The sequence below is a fragment of the Oncorhynchus keta genome, chromosome 13 (genome assembly GCF_023373465.1).
Source record: "Oncorhynchus keta strain PuntledgeMale-10-30-2019 chromosome 13, Oket_V2, whole genome shotgun sequence".
Lineage (NCBI taxonomy): Eukaryota > Metazoa > Chordata > Actinopteri > Salmoniformes > Salmonidae > Oncorhynchus > Oncorhynchus keta.
The window spans coordinates 50,731,277-50,751,701 of record NC_068433.1 but is presented as its reverse complement, the minus strand read 5'-3'; the positions used below and the strand labels follow the sequence as shown (position 1 = coordinate 50,751,701).

The 20,425-nt window shown below is 41.6% G+C and overlaps 1 long non-coding RNA gene across 2 annotated transcripts in view; it reads left to right on the top strand.

Moving 5' to 3' along the window:
- LOC118392526 (uncharacterized) overlaps positions 1–7,629 on the top strand; it is a 38,149-nt gene extending 30,520 nt beyond the window's left edge. For both annotated transcript variants that reach the window (XR_008062984.1, XR_004827388.2), the window contains exons 4-5: positions 4,967–5,034; positions 5,203–7,629. This is a non-coding gene — a long non-coding RNA (uncharacterized LOC118392526). The remainder of the gene's footprint in view (positions 1–4,966; positions 5,035–5,202) is intronic.
- Positions 7,630–20,425: the final 12,796 nt, after the last annotated feature.

Genomic DNA, 20,425 nt, shown 5'->3' with positions numbered 1-20,425 from the left:
TGCACCTTAATGTTAAGCATGGCCTAATGTCCATCTTAATAATACCGTACGTAAACTTACATGCACCTTAATGTTAAGCATGGCATAATGTCCATCTTAATAATACCGTACGTAAACTTACATGCACCTTAATGTTAAGCATGGCCTAATGTCCATCTTAATAATACCGTACGTAAACTTACATGCACCTTAATGTTAAGCATGGCATAATGTCCATCTTAATAATACCGTACGTAAACTTACATGCACCTTAATGTTAAGCATGGCATAATGTCCATCTTAATAATACCGTACGTAAACTTACATGCACCTTAATGTTAAGCATGGCGTAATGTCCATCTTAATAATACCGTACGTAAACTTACATGCACCTTAATGTTAAGCATGGCCTAATGTCCATCTTAATAATACCGTACGTAAACTTACATGCACCTTAATGTTAAGCATGGCATAATGTCCATCTTAATAATACCGTACGTAAACTTACATGCACCTTAATGTTAAGCATGGCATAATGTCCATCTTAATAATACCGTACGTAAACTTACATGCACCTTAATGTTAAGCATGGCGTAATGTCCATCTTAATAATACCGTACGTAAACTTACATGCACCTTAATGTTGTACTCGTTGTGTTACTGTACTCTTGTTATTCAGTGCTGTCAGCGTGTTATAAACCTGCTGCAGTCTATCAGAAATGGTCCCATTTGGATTTAATGAATTGAGTCATTCATGCCCAAATAAACAAATCAAATATTATGTTTGAGAATGACACAGTGCTTTATTGAGAGTTCAAAGGAGTATCAAACTAGTGAGTTCTTGTATTTCCTTTCCCAGTCTGCTGGTTCAGGCTGTTTGATCACACTTTGGGCAAGGCGATCGAGCAGATTGTCTTGACAGATTGGTGTGGAGGATGAATCTGGAACAAACGTGTGGGAAGCAGAAGATTCTGTTGGATAATTATCCTCCTTACAGCCCCTCTCTTACTAAAATATATCAGTGTAATATACCAATGCATACACTTGGTGGGCCTGCAAGCCATAGCTTTGCATTCAGCTCTCTATATGCTTGTAACACGCCGCGGCATGTTGATAAACCAACCGCTGTTGTTATGGTTGTTTTCATTGTTTGAATTGGCAAATGTCTTTAGTGACGGCAAACCTGAAACGTACCCTTCAATCGATTTCAGCGGCGCCCAGTGATGCCAGACGTTTGGTGAATTGATCCCATAACAGGAGTTACGGTGGATCTTCTTTAGATTTTGAAAGGTTTTATAGTCGCAGGTCATTGTTGGAATCAAAAGCGAAGCGAAGTACGTATCATACTAAAGGGTGACGTAAGGGTTATGCTACATTTGGCAAAGTCCCAGACTACGGACCTGTTTAACCAACCATTATGAATAGTCAAGGAATATACTGCATGTATGCATTACACAGGGTTTGATATATACTTCATTATAAATAGTTTAAGCTACACTTTCTGAGACAGATACCTCTTTTAGGGTTAGGGTTTTAAAAGACTAGGTGTCTAACATAAAACATGAACAGAATAATGGTCCATTTGGGGTGTGTTTGTTGAGCGAAATGTTGAATTGTGAACGCTCCAGACGGTTTACAGAGGAAAGCTGACACTCACTTACCCCCAAAAAACATCTCTATCTAGTCAAGATCCCCCACTGACTCCTACCATCGATCCTCAGCACAGAGAGAGATGGCTCAGGTCTAAATATTGTCCTTTGTGTTTAAGTAACGTCTCTTAGCAGTTACAGAGGCTTTCCGGTGTACTTGGCCTGAATTTGTTATTGCTGTTACTCTGTGTAGACCACATCATCACTTGATGCAGACTGATAAACTGCTGAAGGACAGGATTCTGTGTAAGGTATTACAGATTCAAACACAACAGGAAGACTGCTGTATAGCTGGCTCACAACAGAGAGTCACTTTCAGTTGAAAACGGACATTTAATATGTTATTTGTCAATGGGACAGAACATGCAAAGACGGTTTGTGTCTTTGGAAAGGGCCTTTGCAAATATGTATAAGCAATATTGACAGAGCTTTGGAAGTTCTAGTGCTGTAGTGGTTCAGACACAGTTCTGAGGACCTTTGGGCAGAGTCATGAAGTAAAATAGCAACACCAGTTTAGCACCTGTTCTCCAAAGGAGCTGACAGGATGACCTGCAGAGTATATGGCTGGACGGTATTCTCAAGGTTAGAGTGTCCTCTTCCGCCCTTGAGACCACACACAAACACTCCGGGAAAGTTTTTACGTTGTGCCTGCCGCCTGCTCCTTGCTGACTGGCAGCTCATTAGGGCAGCGACGCGTCAAGCACGTGTTTGCTCCCAGACAGGCCGCGCCACGGGCTGCATGCTAATTGGGGAGGCGTAGCCGGTGTTGAAACGACCTTGTGTCCGCACCAGGCTCTGATTATGTGAGGGGGGCGGCTTGGCGGGACGCCCACACGGGCGATTTGCAAACACGTTTTGTTGTCTGCCTAGCAGGGGGCCTCTCTCCTCCTCCGTTCCGACTTGCTACTCCTCACCCCTTCTTCATCTTGTGAAGCCTTCGTTCTAATCTGACCTCCAGGTTTCATAGCAAAGTCAGCCAACTCTGACCACTCATCCCACGTGAGAGCCGTCAAAGGAAAGAGAGAGTGAGAGAAATGAAAGAAAGAGAGAGATGTGAGAGGATAAGAAATAACATTGAATAAGGACAGACATACAGGAATGCTGGAAGAATAGAAGAATGGTGTAGAACATAATTCTACAAACAAAGTTAGACTTTTCCAGTCAGAATCAATGCAGCATGTACGGTTATGTTAGTTGTAACCTAACGCTATACTTCTGACGAGTCATTCACCAACAGGCAGAGAAATGTAATGGTGCGCTATGTAGAAATCACACATTTCCTGGTTGCTAAAATTATAATTGTTCGCCTAATTTCAGTTTATGTGACAAAACAAGCAACTATAGTGTATAGAATTATTGTACCATCTAAATTGTTGGGAAATATTTTTCAATAACCAAAAATATTGTATTTTCAGCTGTTTGAAGCTGGTGTACAAAACCAAAAGTAAAAGAAGCAAAAACGACAGATCTATAACTAACATTTCTATGTGAATTTAATCCAGTCGCCCAAAAAGTTACATATTGCAGCTTTAACTGCAATATTTTTGTCTTTCATAACATTGTCATCATATGGTAGATATATCAGAGCAGAGCTCTCTTCTCACAATGCAGGAGGCAGGTTTTCAGAGTAAAAAATCATGACTGGAGTAGGCTGAATAAAGGCCAATCAATCCACAGTCGCACGCACACACACACACACACACACACACACACACACACACACACACACACACACACACACACACACACACACACACACACACACACACACACACACACACACACACACACACACACACACACACACACACACACACACACACACACCGTGGAGAGGGTTGCCAGCCAGAGTGTTTAAGTGCCATCAGTCCTCCTGCCCTGCCCTCGTAGATAAAGAGGGACCTGCCATCAGCCACACGGCCGTCTCGTTCAGTCCTCATTAAAAAGCCATCGTATTAAGAAATCATTTCAACTTGTCCTGATGAGCCTTTTATTGCCTACTCTGAAATCTTTTCACTTATCGAGGAGTCGAAGGGAGTGGGAGTGCTATGGAGAACGAGAGGTAGAAAGAGAACGAGAAAGAAGCTGAATGGAAGATTGCAGGGGAGGACAGATTTGATTTTTAAATTAAGGGCATTTTATCATGACATTCTGAAGGCTATTTCATCCTCAAGGGTGAAATGCTGGCTTTGGCTTCTCCAACATCAGATTTGGATGTCCTATCTTGCTGCAGGGAAACACTCTTCAGAGAATTGTTGGCTAAGTTGGGAAGGGGTCTTCAGGCCAGGTCTTGGTTGTGTTGAATTATTGAGTGCAGTAGTCTGTGTGAGGAGTTGCTCCATGATTTCTTGGGACTTACAGTATTAGGGCAGTTTTCTGACTTGGATGTGTTCTTTGGTCTTTCGCTCAACAGGTGTATCATCGTGAAATGTGTCGTAATAGCTGGAGAGATGCTGGTTATTAGAAACAGTGTTGAGGGGAGCTTCCTTCTAATAACATCTCCTATTCTCTTGGATGCAGTTTGGTTTGGTTTTGGGGTGTGGCTCAGGGGCAGCCATTACAGCAGTAGCCCATTACTCATCCTCCTAGCTGCTGTCTCGGAGCTCCCGCTCCAGTGCTAATGCAGATTACAGGGATATATGAGGGCTATTTTGTTCTCAGTGGGGTGGGAATGATCACTAGCAACCGTAGCTCTCTCAGATGCACGAGTATACATCTGTTCCCACTGTGAAATCGCACCCAAAGATCCATCAGAGCCAGAACCCAATCAAATCTGTGGATAGTACATAAATTACACATTAATTAGCACTTTATAGGAGTTTAATTATTCATGTACAACATGTTAATAGATGGCAAGGCCTTTGCAGTTTGGGGTAGTTCCAGAGTCCACTTCTAATGGTTAGAGTGAGTCATTATTCATCTGTTGTGTAAATAGCCCATTTGTCATGAAGTGCTATTGGAGCTAAAAATGTTTGAGCAATCTGTCTCTCCAATAGCACCAGTTTGAGGCGGATCAATCGATCTTTTTACAATAAATATGTCACTGCTCATTGTGTGCCATGTAATACTGAACCATTTGGAACAAAATTGAGAAGGGAAGGAAATAGGACACTTTGAAAAGAGAACCTATTTTTTGCACATCTATCAAATGAGGTCCATAGGGTTTTATAGAAGGCTTCAGTTGTGCTGCTAATGGCAGTACTACTAACTCATTTTATACTGCTGCCATTAACAATAGGGATGTTTAGCAATGGTGATAGTAACTAACTGTCACCGCATTACATTTATATTATTTTATATAATAATTATAATAATCTATCCCCCCGTTCTTCTTTCAGGGCCCCGCAAAATCCTTTGGAAGAAGTTGTTTCAGTGACCAACATGTCAGCAATTAGCACATTAACAGGTAGGTCGGCTGGTGCCACCATCTCACATACAGGTTAGTCGTGTCTTCAGAAGACATCTATATTATAGAGATAGAGCAAGGTTATCGGTCTATATAATACTTTACGCACCATGTCCATAATTGTACCTGCAATTATGTAACCCCCCATCCCCCCTCTTTCTAAAACAGGTCACAAGATGTGCTGGGCTCACCCTCCATGAATCCCAAGAATCCCATCATGCCCTAGGAGTTTAAAAGCTCCAAACCAGCTCGAACTCAACCTCACATGACTCCAGTTCCCATCACCAACTTGACTCCAGTCCCTTGTTGTTCAGTCCTGCTGTTTCCACCCAGCGGTTTAGTTGTGACAGTGGCTTCCAATGAGAATCCAGTTGGCCTTCCCTCTCTTGTACCCCTTATTAACGTTGGCCCCCATGTCAGAGCCCTGGGCCGCAGAGGGGAAGGCTCACATGGTGTCTCTGCTGTACGGAGAGCCAGGTCTGATCCCAGCCATGAGGAGCCCACAGGCGGAGAGCCCTGTTTAAAATTCCGCTCTGCAACGTGTCGGCTTTCCAATCCACCGGGATTGCATTATTAAACTTACACAAGCTCATTTCCATACAAAGCAGGATATCAGCGGCAGACAGTCATGCATATTTATCGCCGTGTGCCTGGCTTACGCACGAATACACTCGCACAATAACCCGCACGCAGGCATAACTTAGTCGTGGTACATAAGTGAAGGAGGAAACCGAGGTGCATTCCTAATGGTTAGAGCATGAGATGTCCTGAGTGAGGATGGTCAGTGAAATCTACATGTCAATCACCTGATAAACTGACACATAAACAAGCAGTTTCTCACACACAAACAGGGGAGCTGAGATGAGTTACACTTTGAGATCTGACGAGAAGTGTATTACTGATAATCTACACGCAGAGTCATGCAGACACGGTCCAGCCAAGCCTCCACCTGTCCATGTTGACTGTTCCCTGCTAGTAGCTAGTTCCCTTAATGTCCCTGTCTCTGTGTCTCCCCCCGTCCCTACGTCCCTGCTGCCCCACTGTTCTTCTCCTCCTCCACTAGTTTCCGAGCACCGGTTTCTCCTCTCCTCCTCCTCCTCCCCCTCTTTTCTTCCTTGCCCTCCTTCAGGTGATGTCCGTCCCTCCTCCTCCTCCTCCTGTGAGATTGCTGCTGTGTCTTATGGCTTTTTATTCCTACGTGAGGGTAGATGTGTTCATGTAGGGATAGAAGCCACTAAACACACAGTGAGAGGTCAACGTGCAGGCCAGTAGAGCCAAAGCTTCCTTTTCCACACAGAGCAAATAGCCTGCGGTGACGTTACAGTGGAGTTTACTGTCTAACTCTAGGCCTACATGCACCCGTTAAGTTACTTTTAAACGGGCCTCCCGGATGGCGCAGTGGTCTAAGGCTGTGCCACCAGAGATTCTGGGTTCGAGCCCAGGCTCTGTCGCAGCTGGACGCGACCGGGAGGTCCATGGGGCGACGTACAATTGGCCCAGCGTTGTCCGGGTTAGGGAGGGTTTGGCCGGCAGGGATATCCTTGTCTCATCATGCACTTGTGACTCCTGTGGCGGGCCGGTCGCAGTGCACGCTGACCAGGTCGCCAGGTGTACGGTGTTTCCTCCGACACATTGGTGCGGCTGCCTTCCAGGTTGGATGTGCATTGTGTCAAGAAGCAGTGCGGCTTGGTTGGGTTGTGTTTCGGAGGACGCATGGCTCTTGACCTTCGCCTCTCCCTAGTCCGTAAGGGAGTTGCAGCGATGACACAAGACTGTAACTACTACCAATTGGATACCACGAAATTGGGGAGAAAAAAACGACTTTTAAACAGAAATGTCAAACACATAGGCCTAAACAGAATGGCAACTCTCAAAGACCCACCAACAAAGGCCCAGTACTGAAGGCTGTAACAAAGCCAAAGAAAGTCCTAGGATATAGTCCAAAACCACTCTGTAATTCACTGGTTATCAAACAACCTTGTTCAAGAAATCCTTAAGAAAAGGGAAGCCCTGTTCTGCTAACAAATGGATGGAATACTTCAAGCAAAGGTAGGTCCACTACATCCATCTAAACTGAGGTGAGTTTCGTCCAGGTTCCCAACCCCAAATAGGATGAACATTAGAATACTGAGATGAATCATTGTAAAGTGTGAAATGTTATTCTATGTGCTTCATAAAACCTACTTCTAGCTGCCATCATAGCTGAAGTGTAATAATTCAACACCCTCACTAATGTACATGAATGTTCACACTATAAATCTACATCACAACACATGATAGGAGCATCAATTATTGACAGTGTTTTCTATAGACCTCCAAGCTTTCAGGGAGAATGTGTTGGAATAGATTACTGCCAATGGATTCACTGCCTGAGGCTGCGTGTGCCTGTCTGTTTTCCTGAGTTGAGTTGATGCATTAATATGAAGTCTTTGTATGTATATACATGCATCTCTGTCTTTTAAGAATCTATCTCCTGGCAGATTTTCCTGTAATAAATAATGCTCTTTTGTGTTTTGTGTTGTTGCCGTTCTTCATTTGTTTTCATATTTTCAATGGTGCGAATTGATTAATAAATTATGCATTCAGCCAACCTTCTGTACCGATCTGTTTCTTTTGCTCATCTGCACTGTTATTTAAATGATACACACACACACTCACACACACACACACACACACACACACACACACACACACACACACACACACACACACACACACACACACACACACACACACACACACACACACACACACACACACACACACACACACCAAAGCATTCTTTTCACAACACCTAGACAAACTTGTGTTCTCAAATTAAATACTGAAAGGCTGTTGCAGGGGTTGAACAAGTCTAAACTCCTACTCATTTCGTATGTAAATATCAATTAAAAAACACACCCAATCATGACCTTTGACCCCTAACACCTGTAAGAGCACTGTGTTGAATCCTAAATTAATTTGTGCCAATGTGTTGTCATAAAAAAAAAATCAAGGCAATATTGATGGGTTAAAAGTTGACACTGGCTTGGCAAACAATATTTCGGACATGATTGTCAGGGAAAGCCTGAGAGAGTTTGAGTGATTTCAGGGACAGGCGAACCGTGACAGCAGAGTGGAGCAGAGCAGTCTGGAGTGAGTGCTTGACTTAAAGTGGAAACTTGATAGAAGACCAGCATGTCTTTCTTCTTCACTGTGGTTGGGAGCAACCCGCCCACACACACACACACACACACACACACACACACACACACACACACACACACACACACACACACACACACACACACACACACACACACACACACACACACACACACACACACACACACACACACACACACCAGCCATTTGTCTGGGGGATCCAGTTTGTGGTTTCATGATGAAACTAGAGGAAATCCGACTGCTGCTGGCACACCACACATTCTCTTTTCTATTTCTTCTCTCCTTTCTTCAATAATTCCTCCTCGTAGCCTTTTCCCCCCGAGCGCTGCTTCCACTTCTTACCGCAATTAGCGGAACGCAAAGAAGCCCACTTGTTTGTCAGCACGGAAATAAAATGGTAATTGGATAATCCATGGAATTTCGGCAGTGTGTTCGGGGAGTTTGTAATTAAACCTGAACTTCTGACAAATATTGAATCAGATGAGCCCAGTGAGTGAAACGCATACTAAACAACTGAAGGGTGAGCCAAATGTAGCCTAAACTATGCCAGTCTAAGAAGGATTAAGATGTATTTACACAGGCAGACAAATTCTGATCTATTTTTCACTAATTGGTCTTTGGACCAATCAGATCAGCTCTGAAAAAGATCTGAGGTGATTGGTCAAAAGACCAATTAGTGGTAAAAAATATCAGAATTGAGGTGCCTGAGTAAATGTGTATATTTGTATATTAATTCAGAAAGTGATACTCAATGGTCATGTCCGAAATCTGTCTTGCCTACATTTTACTACAACAACATACTGTATAGGCTGTTAATCGTAGTACACACTATTTTGAATGTACTGCTTAGTAGAAATTATGCAGTAAGCAAAACATGTCAGCATACTAGCACTCACATATACTGAGAATGCGTCATCTAATGCACAATTGCATTTCCCGCCAATTATTCATGTTGGTACAACCTGTCCTGCCAGCGAATGATCAGTTGTTGTCAAACACACATGGGTCTGAAAAGACGATTCTCTTCCTCAATAGCATGCAGCCAATTCTACTAGATGAAAGGCCAAAATTAGTTTGACATCTGGCGTTAAACAATGACTGACACGGGGATGCTGTTTGGAAACCACCACACAGTCATTTTGGTACTCCTCCATTGTAAAATAAATAAATATGAAGCTACAGAAATGCATTTATTAATGTCTACAGTCGTTTTGACAAGCATATTCTAATACAGACACCTTAATGCATACTTTACAATTATATTATGTTAATAAGACATAAACATGAATAATATATAAAAACATATTCCTTAAAGTAGTTTTTAGAGAGTGCTAATGTTACTGTCCCAACTGCAACAAGGAAATACTTAAATACATGTAATTATGTCCTTGAAACGTTTTTGTGAAATATTATAGCATTCCATTAATTCCTATGACTGCACCTTCTGAGGAGTACCAATATTTGTATTTTTATTTATTTATTTCACTTTTATTTAACCAGGTAAGCAAGTTGAGAACAAGTTATCATTTACAACGGCTACCTGGCCAAGATAAAGCAAAGCAGTGCGACACAAACAACAACACAGAGTTACACATGGAATAAACAAGAGTACAGTCAATAACACAATTGAAAAAAAGAAAGTCTATATAAAGTGTGAATGGCGTGAGGAGGCAAGGCAATAAATAGGCCATAGTAGCAAAGTAATTACAATTTATTGGCCAATACATAGCATCAGCAATCCAGGGTTTATACACATCATTTGATTTAAAGCATGCTCAAATGTTGAAATTGGCTACTACAGTATTTAGAACCCAAGTTTACTGTAGGTATGGGTATTCGGACAAGGCCAGTATCTGCGTCCTCAATACTAGTAGTTTAATTAGTCATCTTTGACCAATAGTGAACCTTGCTGCTGAGTCTTATTGGCTAAATATGTCTTAGCAAGACATATCTCACAATAACGCTTCCTTATCCCAGGTCCTCAAACGAGTGTGTCAGCATTCTGGCAGTGATCACAGTGGTTATGACTGTTTAATGGTTTGTTAATGGTCTTTGCTGTGTTGCATCCCAGCTTCCCAAACAACATTAATTGCTTCAATTGCTGCTGCTGTGTCCAGTACCAAGCTAAACCTGTAATTACTGAGAATGTTAGAGTTTTGCTCAGTCAACAACTGGATAATGTTGGCTAGAAAATAATTCCATTCCTGATAGGAATGGCTATATTCTCTCCCCACAACCATCCACTGTAAGGTTCTGCTTTTCTTCTCTTGGTCAACCTTGTGTTCTTTTTCTTTGTGTTCTTGAACGTAGCCCTGTTTCTTTGTGTTCTGGAACGTAGCCCTGTTTCTTTGTGTTCTGGAACGTAGCCCTGTTTCTTTGTGTTCTGGAACGTAGCCCTGTTTCTTTGTGTTCTGGAACTTTGTGTAGCCCTGTTTCTTTGTGTTCTTGAACGTAGCCCTGTTTTCTTGTGTTCTGGAACGTAGCCCTGTTTCTTTGTGTTCTGGAACGTAGCCCTGTTTCCGTAGCCCTGTTTCTTTGTGTTCTGGAACTGTTTCTTTGTGTTCGTAGCCCTGTTTCTTTGTGTTCTGGAACGTAGCCGTCTTTCATTCTGGTTCTTTTATTTCACCTGCGTTCGTTTCTCACCTGGTCTCATCAGCTCCCTATTTAGTTCAGTTCTTTCTGTTTGTATGGTTGTGAGGTACTGTTTGTTTTTTGACTGCGACCACAATGCCTGCCTCCTGTGAAGGCTTAATAAACATCTGCCACACTCTGCCTGTGAATCTACACCTTTTTCCCATGAGTATTCATTACATCCAGACAGGGTTGCATACTATATCTGCTGCATATCTATAGGGTTGTATTTCTATAGGTTTATACAAAAAGGTTTTCCTGCAAAGAAAATTGCATTCACAACTGAACAGGCGCTTGAAGATAAATGAGACCTGATTGAATGTCCAGTTGAAGACAATTCGTCCCTTCTTGCCATACACATACAACCACCTACCTACAGCATGGACTAATGTCAACATAGATCCCCAACACTGTATATCAGGGTAGTGCATAAGCAAAGCAGCTCAGTGATCACACCTGAACCCAATACTGGGTAATGACTCAAATAGACACAGCACCCCCTGCTGTTGGCTGATTCTGCAACACCCATTCACTTTACATGCCACTGTACACTCTTACACTCACTATCTAGAACCTAAAATGGTTCTTTGGCTGTCCCCACAGGAGAACCCTTTGAATTACCCTTTTTGGTTCCAGGTAGAACCTTTTTTGGTTTCATGAAAAACCCTTTCCACAGAGGGTTCTGCATGGAACCCAAAGTTTTTTTTTACATCAAACAAAAAAGGGTTCTACTATGTGGACAGTCGAAGAACCATTTTAGGTTCTCGATAGAGAGTGTAAGAGTGTACAGTGGCATGTAAAGTGAGTGGGTGTTCTAAACCTTTCTGAATCCATACTTGATAAACACAATCAGTTTGTGTCACCGAGAGTGTCAGCCATTCCAAAATACCACAGGGCAAACTTAACCATTGTGGAATTAAAGGAGCCACAATGAGTCCCAAATGATGTGGTTTGACCTCATATAATTTCACAGCTGTTAGCCTACATATGAGCCTATTCTTGTCCTATTTGAACTATTTACGATATACTCTCTGGTTTCTGCAATCGATCTCAAACAAAGTGCATAAATATAAAATGTACTCTCAAACTTTTCGTAATGCTCATGGCAGTGTATGAATGGGTTTGACTTTCCTCTCACAGTGGGCTATTGATTGTGTCTGTGCCCCAGCTGAAGTCTTCCCAATTAGAAGATGCAATTGCTACGCTTGACAAGTGTTCCTCCCTACAGGTGTCATCTGATTTAGCATGGTAGAACAATGATCAACAGTGCTCACAACTGGGGTCTACTTCCATCCCCTCCTTGTACACATTTGATTAAATTAATTAGTGTAATTTGCTCTCAAGCATTCAGCGTAACACAGAACCCCTACTTTTCTCCACCAAGATCCTGAAAAGTCAGAAGTGATGCTATGTTGCAATTGGGTGGTTTGTAAATACAGAGAACCACTATCATACATAAAGAGTGGTATTAGTTAAATGGGAGTGTCTCACTGATTGGTATCATTATGGGAATGCCTGCAGGAGCACTGACTGGGTGTGCAGCCAAGGACATAGAGGAAGTTATTTGTAAAACTGTTCTACCAAATTTACTGTCTGTTCATGGAAAACCAATTTATAAAATGACAGACGTGGTGCTTCCTCAGAATACTAACAATAAGTTAAAGTTATATTCTCAAACATTCATTCTATATTATCAGACTGTTTTTTTATTATAAATATTTTTTGACAACGAGCCAGATGCTTTCTTGACGCAATAATGCAGTCATATGCCATGTTCACGTGGTCGGAACTATAAAACTCAGATATTTTTGACTTACTAAATGTTTGAACGCGGCAGGTGTAGAACTACAACCAGTTAGCAAGTCGGACATTTCTGAGTTTCCTATAGTTCTGACTAGCACGTGAACACAGAAATAGGCCTACTTGTAAACTCATAATTTCCGTTGCCTGGTTTCAAAGACATTATCTTTTAATTTTATTGGTAATCAATAAACATTCTCTTACTCCAAGCCTATAAAAAGTGCCTAACAAAAGTAGATTGGAGGGCCTCATCGAACAAAAGACACTAAAAAGAAGCCTGTGTTATGTTCAGATAGCAACAGGCTTTCAGAACAACCAGCAACACAGTACACACACACCAGTGCAAACACACACACACACCAGCCAGGTCACCTGTCATACAAGTCAGTATTCAACGTCCACCCATGTCTGAGGATGTCGTGAGATTATGAGGAAACCGGCCACTAGGGGCAGCAGTGAGCGCTGTTACCTTCAAGTAGGTTTTGGTTTTGCTAGGGCGTTGTGGGCGGGGATGGTGGATTGGCTTAAGCATCTGCCTCTGATTCCAAAGATTGCACGTTTGAAGCATCTGCCTCTGATACCAAAAGGTTGCAAGTTTAAAACCAGCAATAGAAAGTTGTTTTTTAAATTTTCTAAAAGCTTTTCCCGAACTTTAACCCTTACCATGACCGTTTGGAGTTAATGCCTAACATTAAGATTTTGGAGTTAATGCCTAAACGTAACCTTAAACACTTTCAAATGTGACATTTGGAACAACTTCGAAATGTGATTTTTGAGAAACATTGACGAACGTCTAATTCTGACGTGAGACTGTGAGAACTAGTTGACACACACACACACACACACACACACACACACACACACACACACACACACACACACACACACACACACACACACACACACACACACACACTGTTGCCGTGTCCATGATGCCAAGGATTAATTAGCACAGCACTATCGGCCCAGCTCTTGCCAGAGAAAGCTTCATCCCTTGATGAAGTTGGCTGTGCCACCTGTCTCAAATATGCTTCTTCACCACGTTCCTCCGCTTTTCATTCATTCCCCCATTCCTTACTCATTAATTTAGCATCCACCCTTCATCCAGGTGGGTTCACCATCGCTTAGCGACAGGGTTAAACGTAAGATGTTAATCCACCTTGTTCATATGCTTTCATTCTTCCTGAGGACACTTGGTCACGTTAATGAGGGAAATGTCAAACGTTACCGTGTGCAATTACAGCAGTATGGCACGTTTGAATATAACGGACAAATGTTCCATTGACTGATAATGATAAAGTCTGTTTATTACAGTTTGACTTTTGGGCTCTTTCATTCTAAATGTCCTGACAAAAATCTCAAGTGTGTCTTTGGAGGAAACTGTATTGTCATTAGCTTATAGTTTAGTTGATTCTTTTTGCACAACGGTAAAGTGTCCATACAATCAGTGGTGATTTTAGCAAGTATATCTTGGTGGGGCAAACTCCCACCAATTGTTTTTAGATGCATGCCAATAAAGCCACTACACAATATAACACTAAACAATACATTAATTGCACTTTAGCAGTGATAAACGGTGCCCACAAACTGTTAGGGCCTACATAAAGCTGTCCCAACAGCAGCGTTCCAACAGCAGTCCCAACACCTTACCGTTGCTACACCTGGCTATCAACAGAGCCTTGTCTAGCGGTGAAACAGTTCATTCAGCCTAATTTATTGCCTTTTAAACAACAGGTAGCGAGTTCAAACAGGTGCAGTTAATACAGGTAATGAGTGGAGAACACGAGGGCTTCTTAAAGAAAAACGAACAGGTCTTTGAGACCCGGAATTCTTACTGGTTGGTAGGTGATCAAATACTTGTGTCATGTAATAAAATGCTAATTAATTACTTAAAAATCATACAATGTGATCTTTTGGATTTTTGTTTTAGATTCCGTCTCTCACAGTTGAAGTGTACCTATGATAAAAAATTACAGACCTCTACATGCTTTGTAAGTAGGAAAACCTGCAAAATAGGCACTGTATCAAATACTTGTTCTCCCCACTGTATCTCCCTTGCATATTACATAATTTATTGCAGCAGCATACAATACATTTCTGGACTCACCTTGCTGTGCTCACTTGAACAGGAATGTGGCACGGCGGTCCTTTGTGGGTAAATTTTGTCATCAAACTTTGTTATCAATGTCTGGCATTTTCTGGATTTATGGCGCTTTCAAGACAACTAGGAACTCTGAAAAAAACAAAGTCGAATCATGATGACGTCAGTGATCTTCAGGTCGGAGCTCTAGAAAAAGATCTGAGTTCCCGACTTGCAATTCCAAGTTGGATGACCGTTCAAAACCTATTTTCCCAGTCTGAGCTTGTTTTTTTCCCAGTTGTCTTGAACGTACTGAAGTCTGAGATGTCCCAGTTCTGAGTTTCTAGTTGTTTTGAGTGCGGCTGAAGTCATGCTGGATTGACAGCATGGCCAATGTTGAAGGTTTATCTTTTTAAACTTGGAAAAGAGACCCTTAACCCCAGACTTGGACCACACACACACTCCACTGAATAGCAGGCTAGTGATTGCTTTGCAATGCTTGCAGTTAGCCACTGATTCCTTCCAAACCACTCATTGTTGAATTAGCGATTTCAAACTTCTTGTGTTATGTTTATGTCCAATGGCTGATGAGCACCGATACGTTTTATCTATAATTTCTCTTCATTATTTATCTTCATATGACAAGGATTAAAAATTATTTGCCAGTAGATTGTCGACTTGATTCCTGATGATGACTGCTAGCTTGCTAGCTATGACATGTCAGTCAAATGACATGTCAGTCAAATCAAAGATACTGTAGATATAATGTGATTTGACATCATTTTAGCTGTGGCCAATGACCTTGAGCTTTCTTGGATGGGCACTTCTAATGTAACTCTATGGCAGCACCCAAAGGGCTTGAATTTTTGAGCTCTACCGTATATTTTTCAGTGACTTAGTATCCCCATAAGTGACTGAGCCAACACTGAGCCAATCATGGCACAACTAGAGAACATTACCAACACCTATACTCCGCTGGCTGCCCCACCACTACAGAAATCACTGAGCTAGGCTGAAACACCTGCATTTTGAAGCTGCCTTACTCAAGAAAGCAAAAAAGAGATCAAGTGTGTATGCAGCTTTATTAACTCATTTAACTCACTATTTTATTTTTTACATTGTTTGCAAACTGGTATGTGACACATAATGATGCAAAAGTAACATGCAAAACAGGTGCCCCAAATGCACTGAATGACGGGTCGACACTGCATACAAAATAATTCAAATTAAAATTGGCTTAGTAACAGAAGGCATCTCAGAGCTTCAGCCTGATCTGATCTGACTGCAGAGTGTATTATCCTGCATTGATCAGTCTGGAGCTGCTGCTTATCTAACCTCAGAGAGAGGGAGCGGAGTGGCAAGGAGGGAGGCTCCCTATCAGTGCCTGAGTCGTTGAACCTGGTTAAATATAGAAGTGGACGAGATGGGCATCGATTTTTTTTTTAGTTGACGGCCCAGACTGACAGCGCTGAATGCAGCAGGCTTCACAGAGCCGTCGAGGGAATTTGCCAGACGAAGGTGATGAGATGAGATGGAAAGATCACGGCTACAAAGCTGCACAGCTTCGCGCTCCAAGCTCCCTCCACCCCAGCACAGCGACTCCCCCAAAGTAATTACTGCACAGACCCCCACTCTCCAACTCTGGGAATGCAATAGGATTTTGGCTGGCTGAGCACCAGCCTGCCTCATCGCACTCCTTTTGCCAAAAAAAACAACCTGTGCGCACACACACACACACACACACACACACACACACACACACACACACACACACACACACACACACACACACACACACACACACAAACACAGTCTCAGTCATCCTTGTGTCTCTTTCCCCCCTCCAGCTATACACCCCCTCCCGTTTACAGACAAATGCTTGTGTAGTAACACTGTAATTATGATCTCTATTCATCTTGTGTGATTAAAAAAATGCTCAACTCAATTGCTATACAATTACTAAACTATAGTGCAACAATATGTTAATATGCCTACATTCATTGTTGTTACTAGTGTCACCAAAAAGGAGTTATTCTGATATCAGGATATAATTTTCTGTCTCCTACTGTATGTAAAAACTGTATGTAAAACTGTATGTTTTAGCCCTGCTTTCTTTCAGCAGGAAGTTACAAAGGTTTCTGAATCTGCTTGTAGCACAAGGAATGATCCCCTTGCATCCTAATGCACCTCCTCCCCCTACAACCGTCATGGTCAGCCACAGAAGATCTCACTCTTTGATTGGCTTGAAATGTCCTCAATGTTCAAGAGGGCACTAGGGCAGAGCGGCTGTTTGCAATCTACTGTGGCCGACAAGGGAATCGATGACCTATTTTCATCCCAGTGACCTGGGCGAGATAAACCGCAGCTTATCATTTTACCTGAGATTGATTGAGGCCAAGTGCAAAGACCCAACTCTGCTGGCTTCCTGACATGTAGAAAGACAGAAAGTGTTTTAATCTAGACAGCCCTGTCAGTAATTCAATAGCCCTTTGTGCAATCGGGAGAATGGTCTCCTGTTTAAGTCTATGGTGACTCATTTGAAGTCATAAGGTCCTAATCAACCAAACTTGGGATTCTGGGTTCTAAAATATTACTGCTAGGCCTGTAGCTTGGGTCCTTCATTACAACATGCTGTCATGCTGTAGTTTAGGCAACATATTGGTACTGCCCCTGGACAATGAACAAATGTGTCGAAAGATAACTAATGACGCATTGTGCTGTTAAATAAATAATCAAATTAATTAACAACTAGATTGGTGTATATTGAATAGTGGCCTTGCTTTGTATTATAATTTCTGACTCATTTCACTACTGGTATGTTGAATCAAATCAATCCAATTTTATTTGTCACATGTGCCGAATACAACAGGTGTTGCAAACCCTTAACCAACAATGCCGTTTTAAGAAAATAGAGTTAAGAAAATATTTAGTAAAAAATACAATACAAAAAGGTAACAATAAAATAACAATAATAATGTCACTCATTTAATTTGTTATAGTTTAATTTAGACTTTGATATTATCTCTTTTGAAAATTCCCTCAATGTCCCCAACGTCAAGTGGTGTGGCTGAAAATCCTCTACTAGTTTCACAATTGTGAAATGTATTTAATCAGAATCCTGTACATTTAATTCAACTATTTTTTACGTGGGACTTTCTACCCTTTTCTATAAAATGTCACACTTCTAACTATGGAACACTACACGACCATTTCATAAAATGAGGACAAAATAGAACAGGTTTTTAAACAAATTTAATAAGCCTTTGGAGGCCTTGAGACATTTTGCCTAATGAGGCATTCAGGTTCGTCTCTCTCTCTTCCTGCCCTTGTGATCTGTCCACCCCTGGTTAAATTGTTTGAGTATTGAGACCGATCTCTTTCTTTAGTCTCATCGCTTCAATTATAACCCCAATCAATTGAGATGGGAACACGAGTCAGACACACAGGTTGATGGTAGGTCTGCAAACTGACAACACTACTCGAATACTGATCTATGAAACACATAGACCAATCTAACAGAACTCATGAATCAGAAATAGCTGGCAAAACCAAGACATTGATAGTAATTCACTGAATACACAATATGTGATTACAAATCCTTTCATGGACGAGCCATCGTGTCAACAGTGTTAGATGCTCTGTTCCATCTTTTAACAAGTTATCTCTTTCAAAAGTGACTGTTCAAAGTGATCATCCTATTAACTTGTGTGGGTTCTGTAACGTGTAACAATGTTATTACTAGTAGCAATGTTCTTGTAAGTAAGCATTTCACTGTAAGGTGTGTGACAAATACAGTATAGCTGTTGTATTCGGCGCATGTGACAAATACAATTTGATTTGATTTTAGCTGTATGAATGTATGGGCTTCTGAGTGGCGCAGCTGTCTAAGGCACTGCATCTCAGTGCTAGAGGCGTCACTACAGACCTTGGTTTGATTCCAGGCTGTATCACAACCGGCCGTAATTTTGGAGTTCCATATGGCCCTATTGGCCCAGTGTCGTCTGGGTTAGGGTTTGGCTGGGGTGGGCCGTCATTGAAAATAAGAATGTGTTTTTAACTGACTTGCCTAGTAAAAATAATGGTTCAATAAAATAAATAAATAAATAAAAATGTCCATCCCAAGTCGTCTTGCCACAGACCATATCATCCTCTCTATACCATGGTATTTGTCTCTCTCTGGTGGTGATTACGGGTAAAAGTAAGCCCTGTCAGAGCACTACATAGAAACCTCAGAAAATATACTATAGTATTGTGCATCAAATAGACCAGTGCTTCTCAAACCTCTCCCCAGGGATCGCCAGCCGTTCCATGTAGTCATCTATTCCAGAGCCAGCAAACCTGATTCAGCTTGTCAACTAATCATCAAGTCCTTGACTATTTGAATCAGGTGAGCTAGTTCAGAAAAATAATTGTTTTGAAATGTCTGGGGGTCCCTGAGGAGAGGTTTAAGAAGCACTGAAATAGACAACAGAAGTACAAACGGACACACATTATGCACAACCCAACACACACACAAAAAGCCTACACAACTTCTACTGTGATTGTTGATCAAACGGTCTAAAACAGAGCATTGATCAACAAGCAACATCACAACAGCTGAGCTGTTCCAAAATGTACTGCTTAAAACAACTCCAGCACATCACACAGCAGTGCATAGGCATGCTTGTGCCACATTAGAGTATTAAGGTGTAGACAGACTAACATTTCATTGACTGGTCTGCTGGCCATGCATTACGCCAGTGTCACGCCCTGACAGTAGTTTGCTTTGTATGTTTCTATGTTTTGTTTGGTCAGGGTGTGATCTGAGGGGGCATTCTATGTTGTATGTCTATTTTGTCTGTTTCTGTGTTCGGCCTGATATGGTTCTCAATCAGAGGCAGGTGTTAGTCGTTGTCTCCGATTGGGAACCATATTTAGGTAGCCTGTTTTGTCATTTTGGGTTGTGGGTGATTGTCTATGTGTCGTGTTAGCACAGTTTGTATATAGCATCACGGTCGTTGTTCATTTATGGTTTTCTTCAGTTTACGTTGTGTTTTCGTCATCCATTAAAATGATGCATTCACACCGCTGCCCTTTGGTCTGCTTCTTACGACGATCGTGATAGCCTATGCCACAACGCTGGACAGATAATATTCTGAGAACTGTATACTTCAGAGTTCAAACAGTTAGAGACACTTGAAATGTGTATGTACTGTAGGCTATACAGATGTATGATCTTAATTTGATCACTCTTTGGGATTTACATAAATTACTGAGGTTATATTAACAGTTTCCCACTTTTCATGTAGCCTAATTTTGACCAGCTAATAACTTAACCACCAATCAAGCAACATTTTGAACCAAACGTTCAAATCCTGTTGCTGCAGGATTATTTTTGCTGCGACAATATAGGTCAAATTAATATCCTACACCTGTAGGCCTACCTAACTCGACATTGAACAACCCATATTAAGGAACCCGAAATACAAGAGCTAAATCTTAATGTTTATCGATGTAAACTGACAAACTTACCGATCCTGCTATGTGCTAGAAATGCATGCCTTTGAAGTTACAGCAGGAAGCCCCGCTGGAGAGGGTTATTGAGAACTTCCAACGCCATTCATGCTTCATCCAACTGTATTTAAAAATATATATATTTAACCTTTATTTACCTAGTCTGTTAAAAAGAACAAATTCTTATTTCAAATGATGGCCTACCACTGCCAAAACCTAACA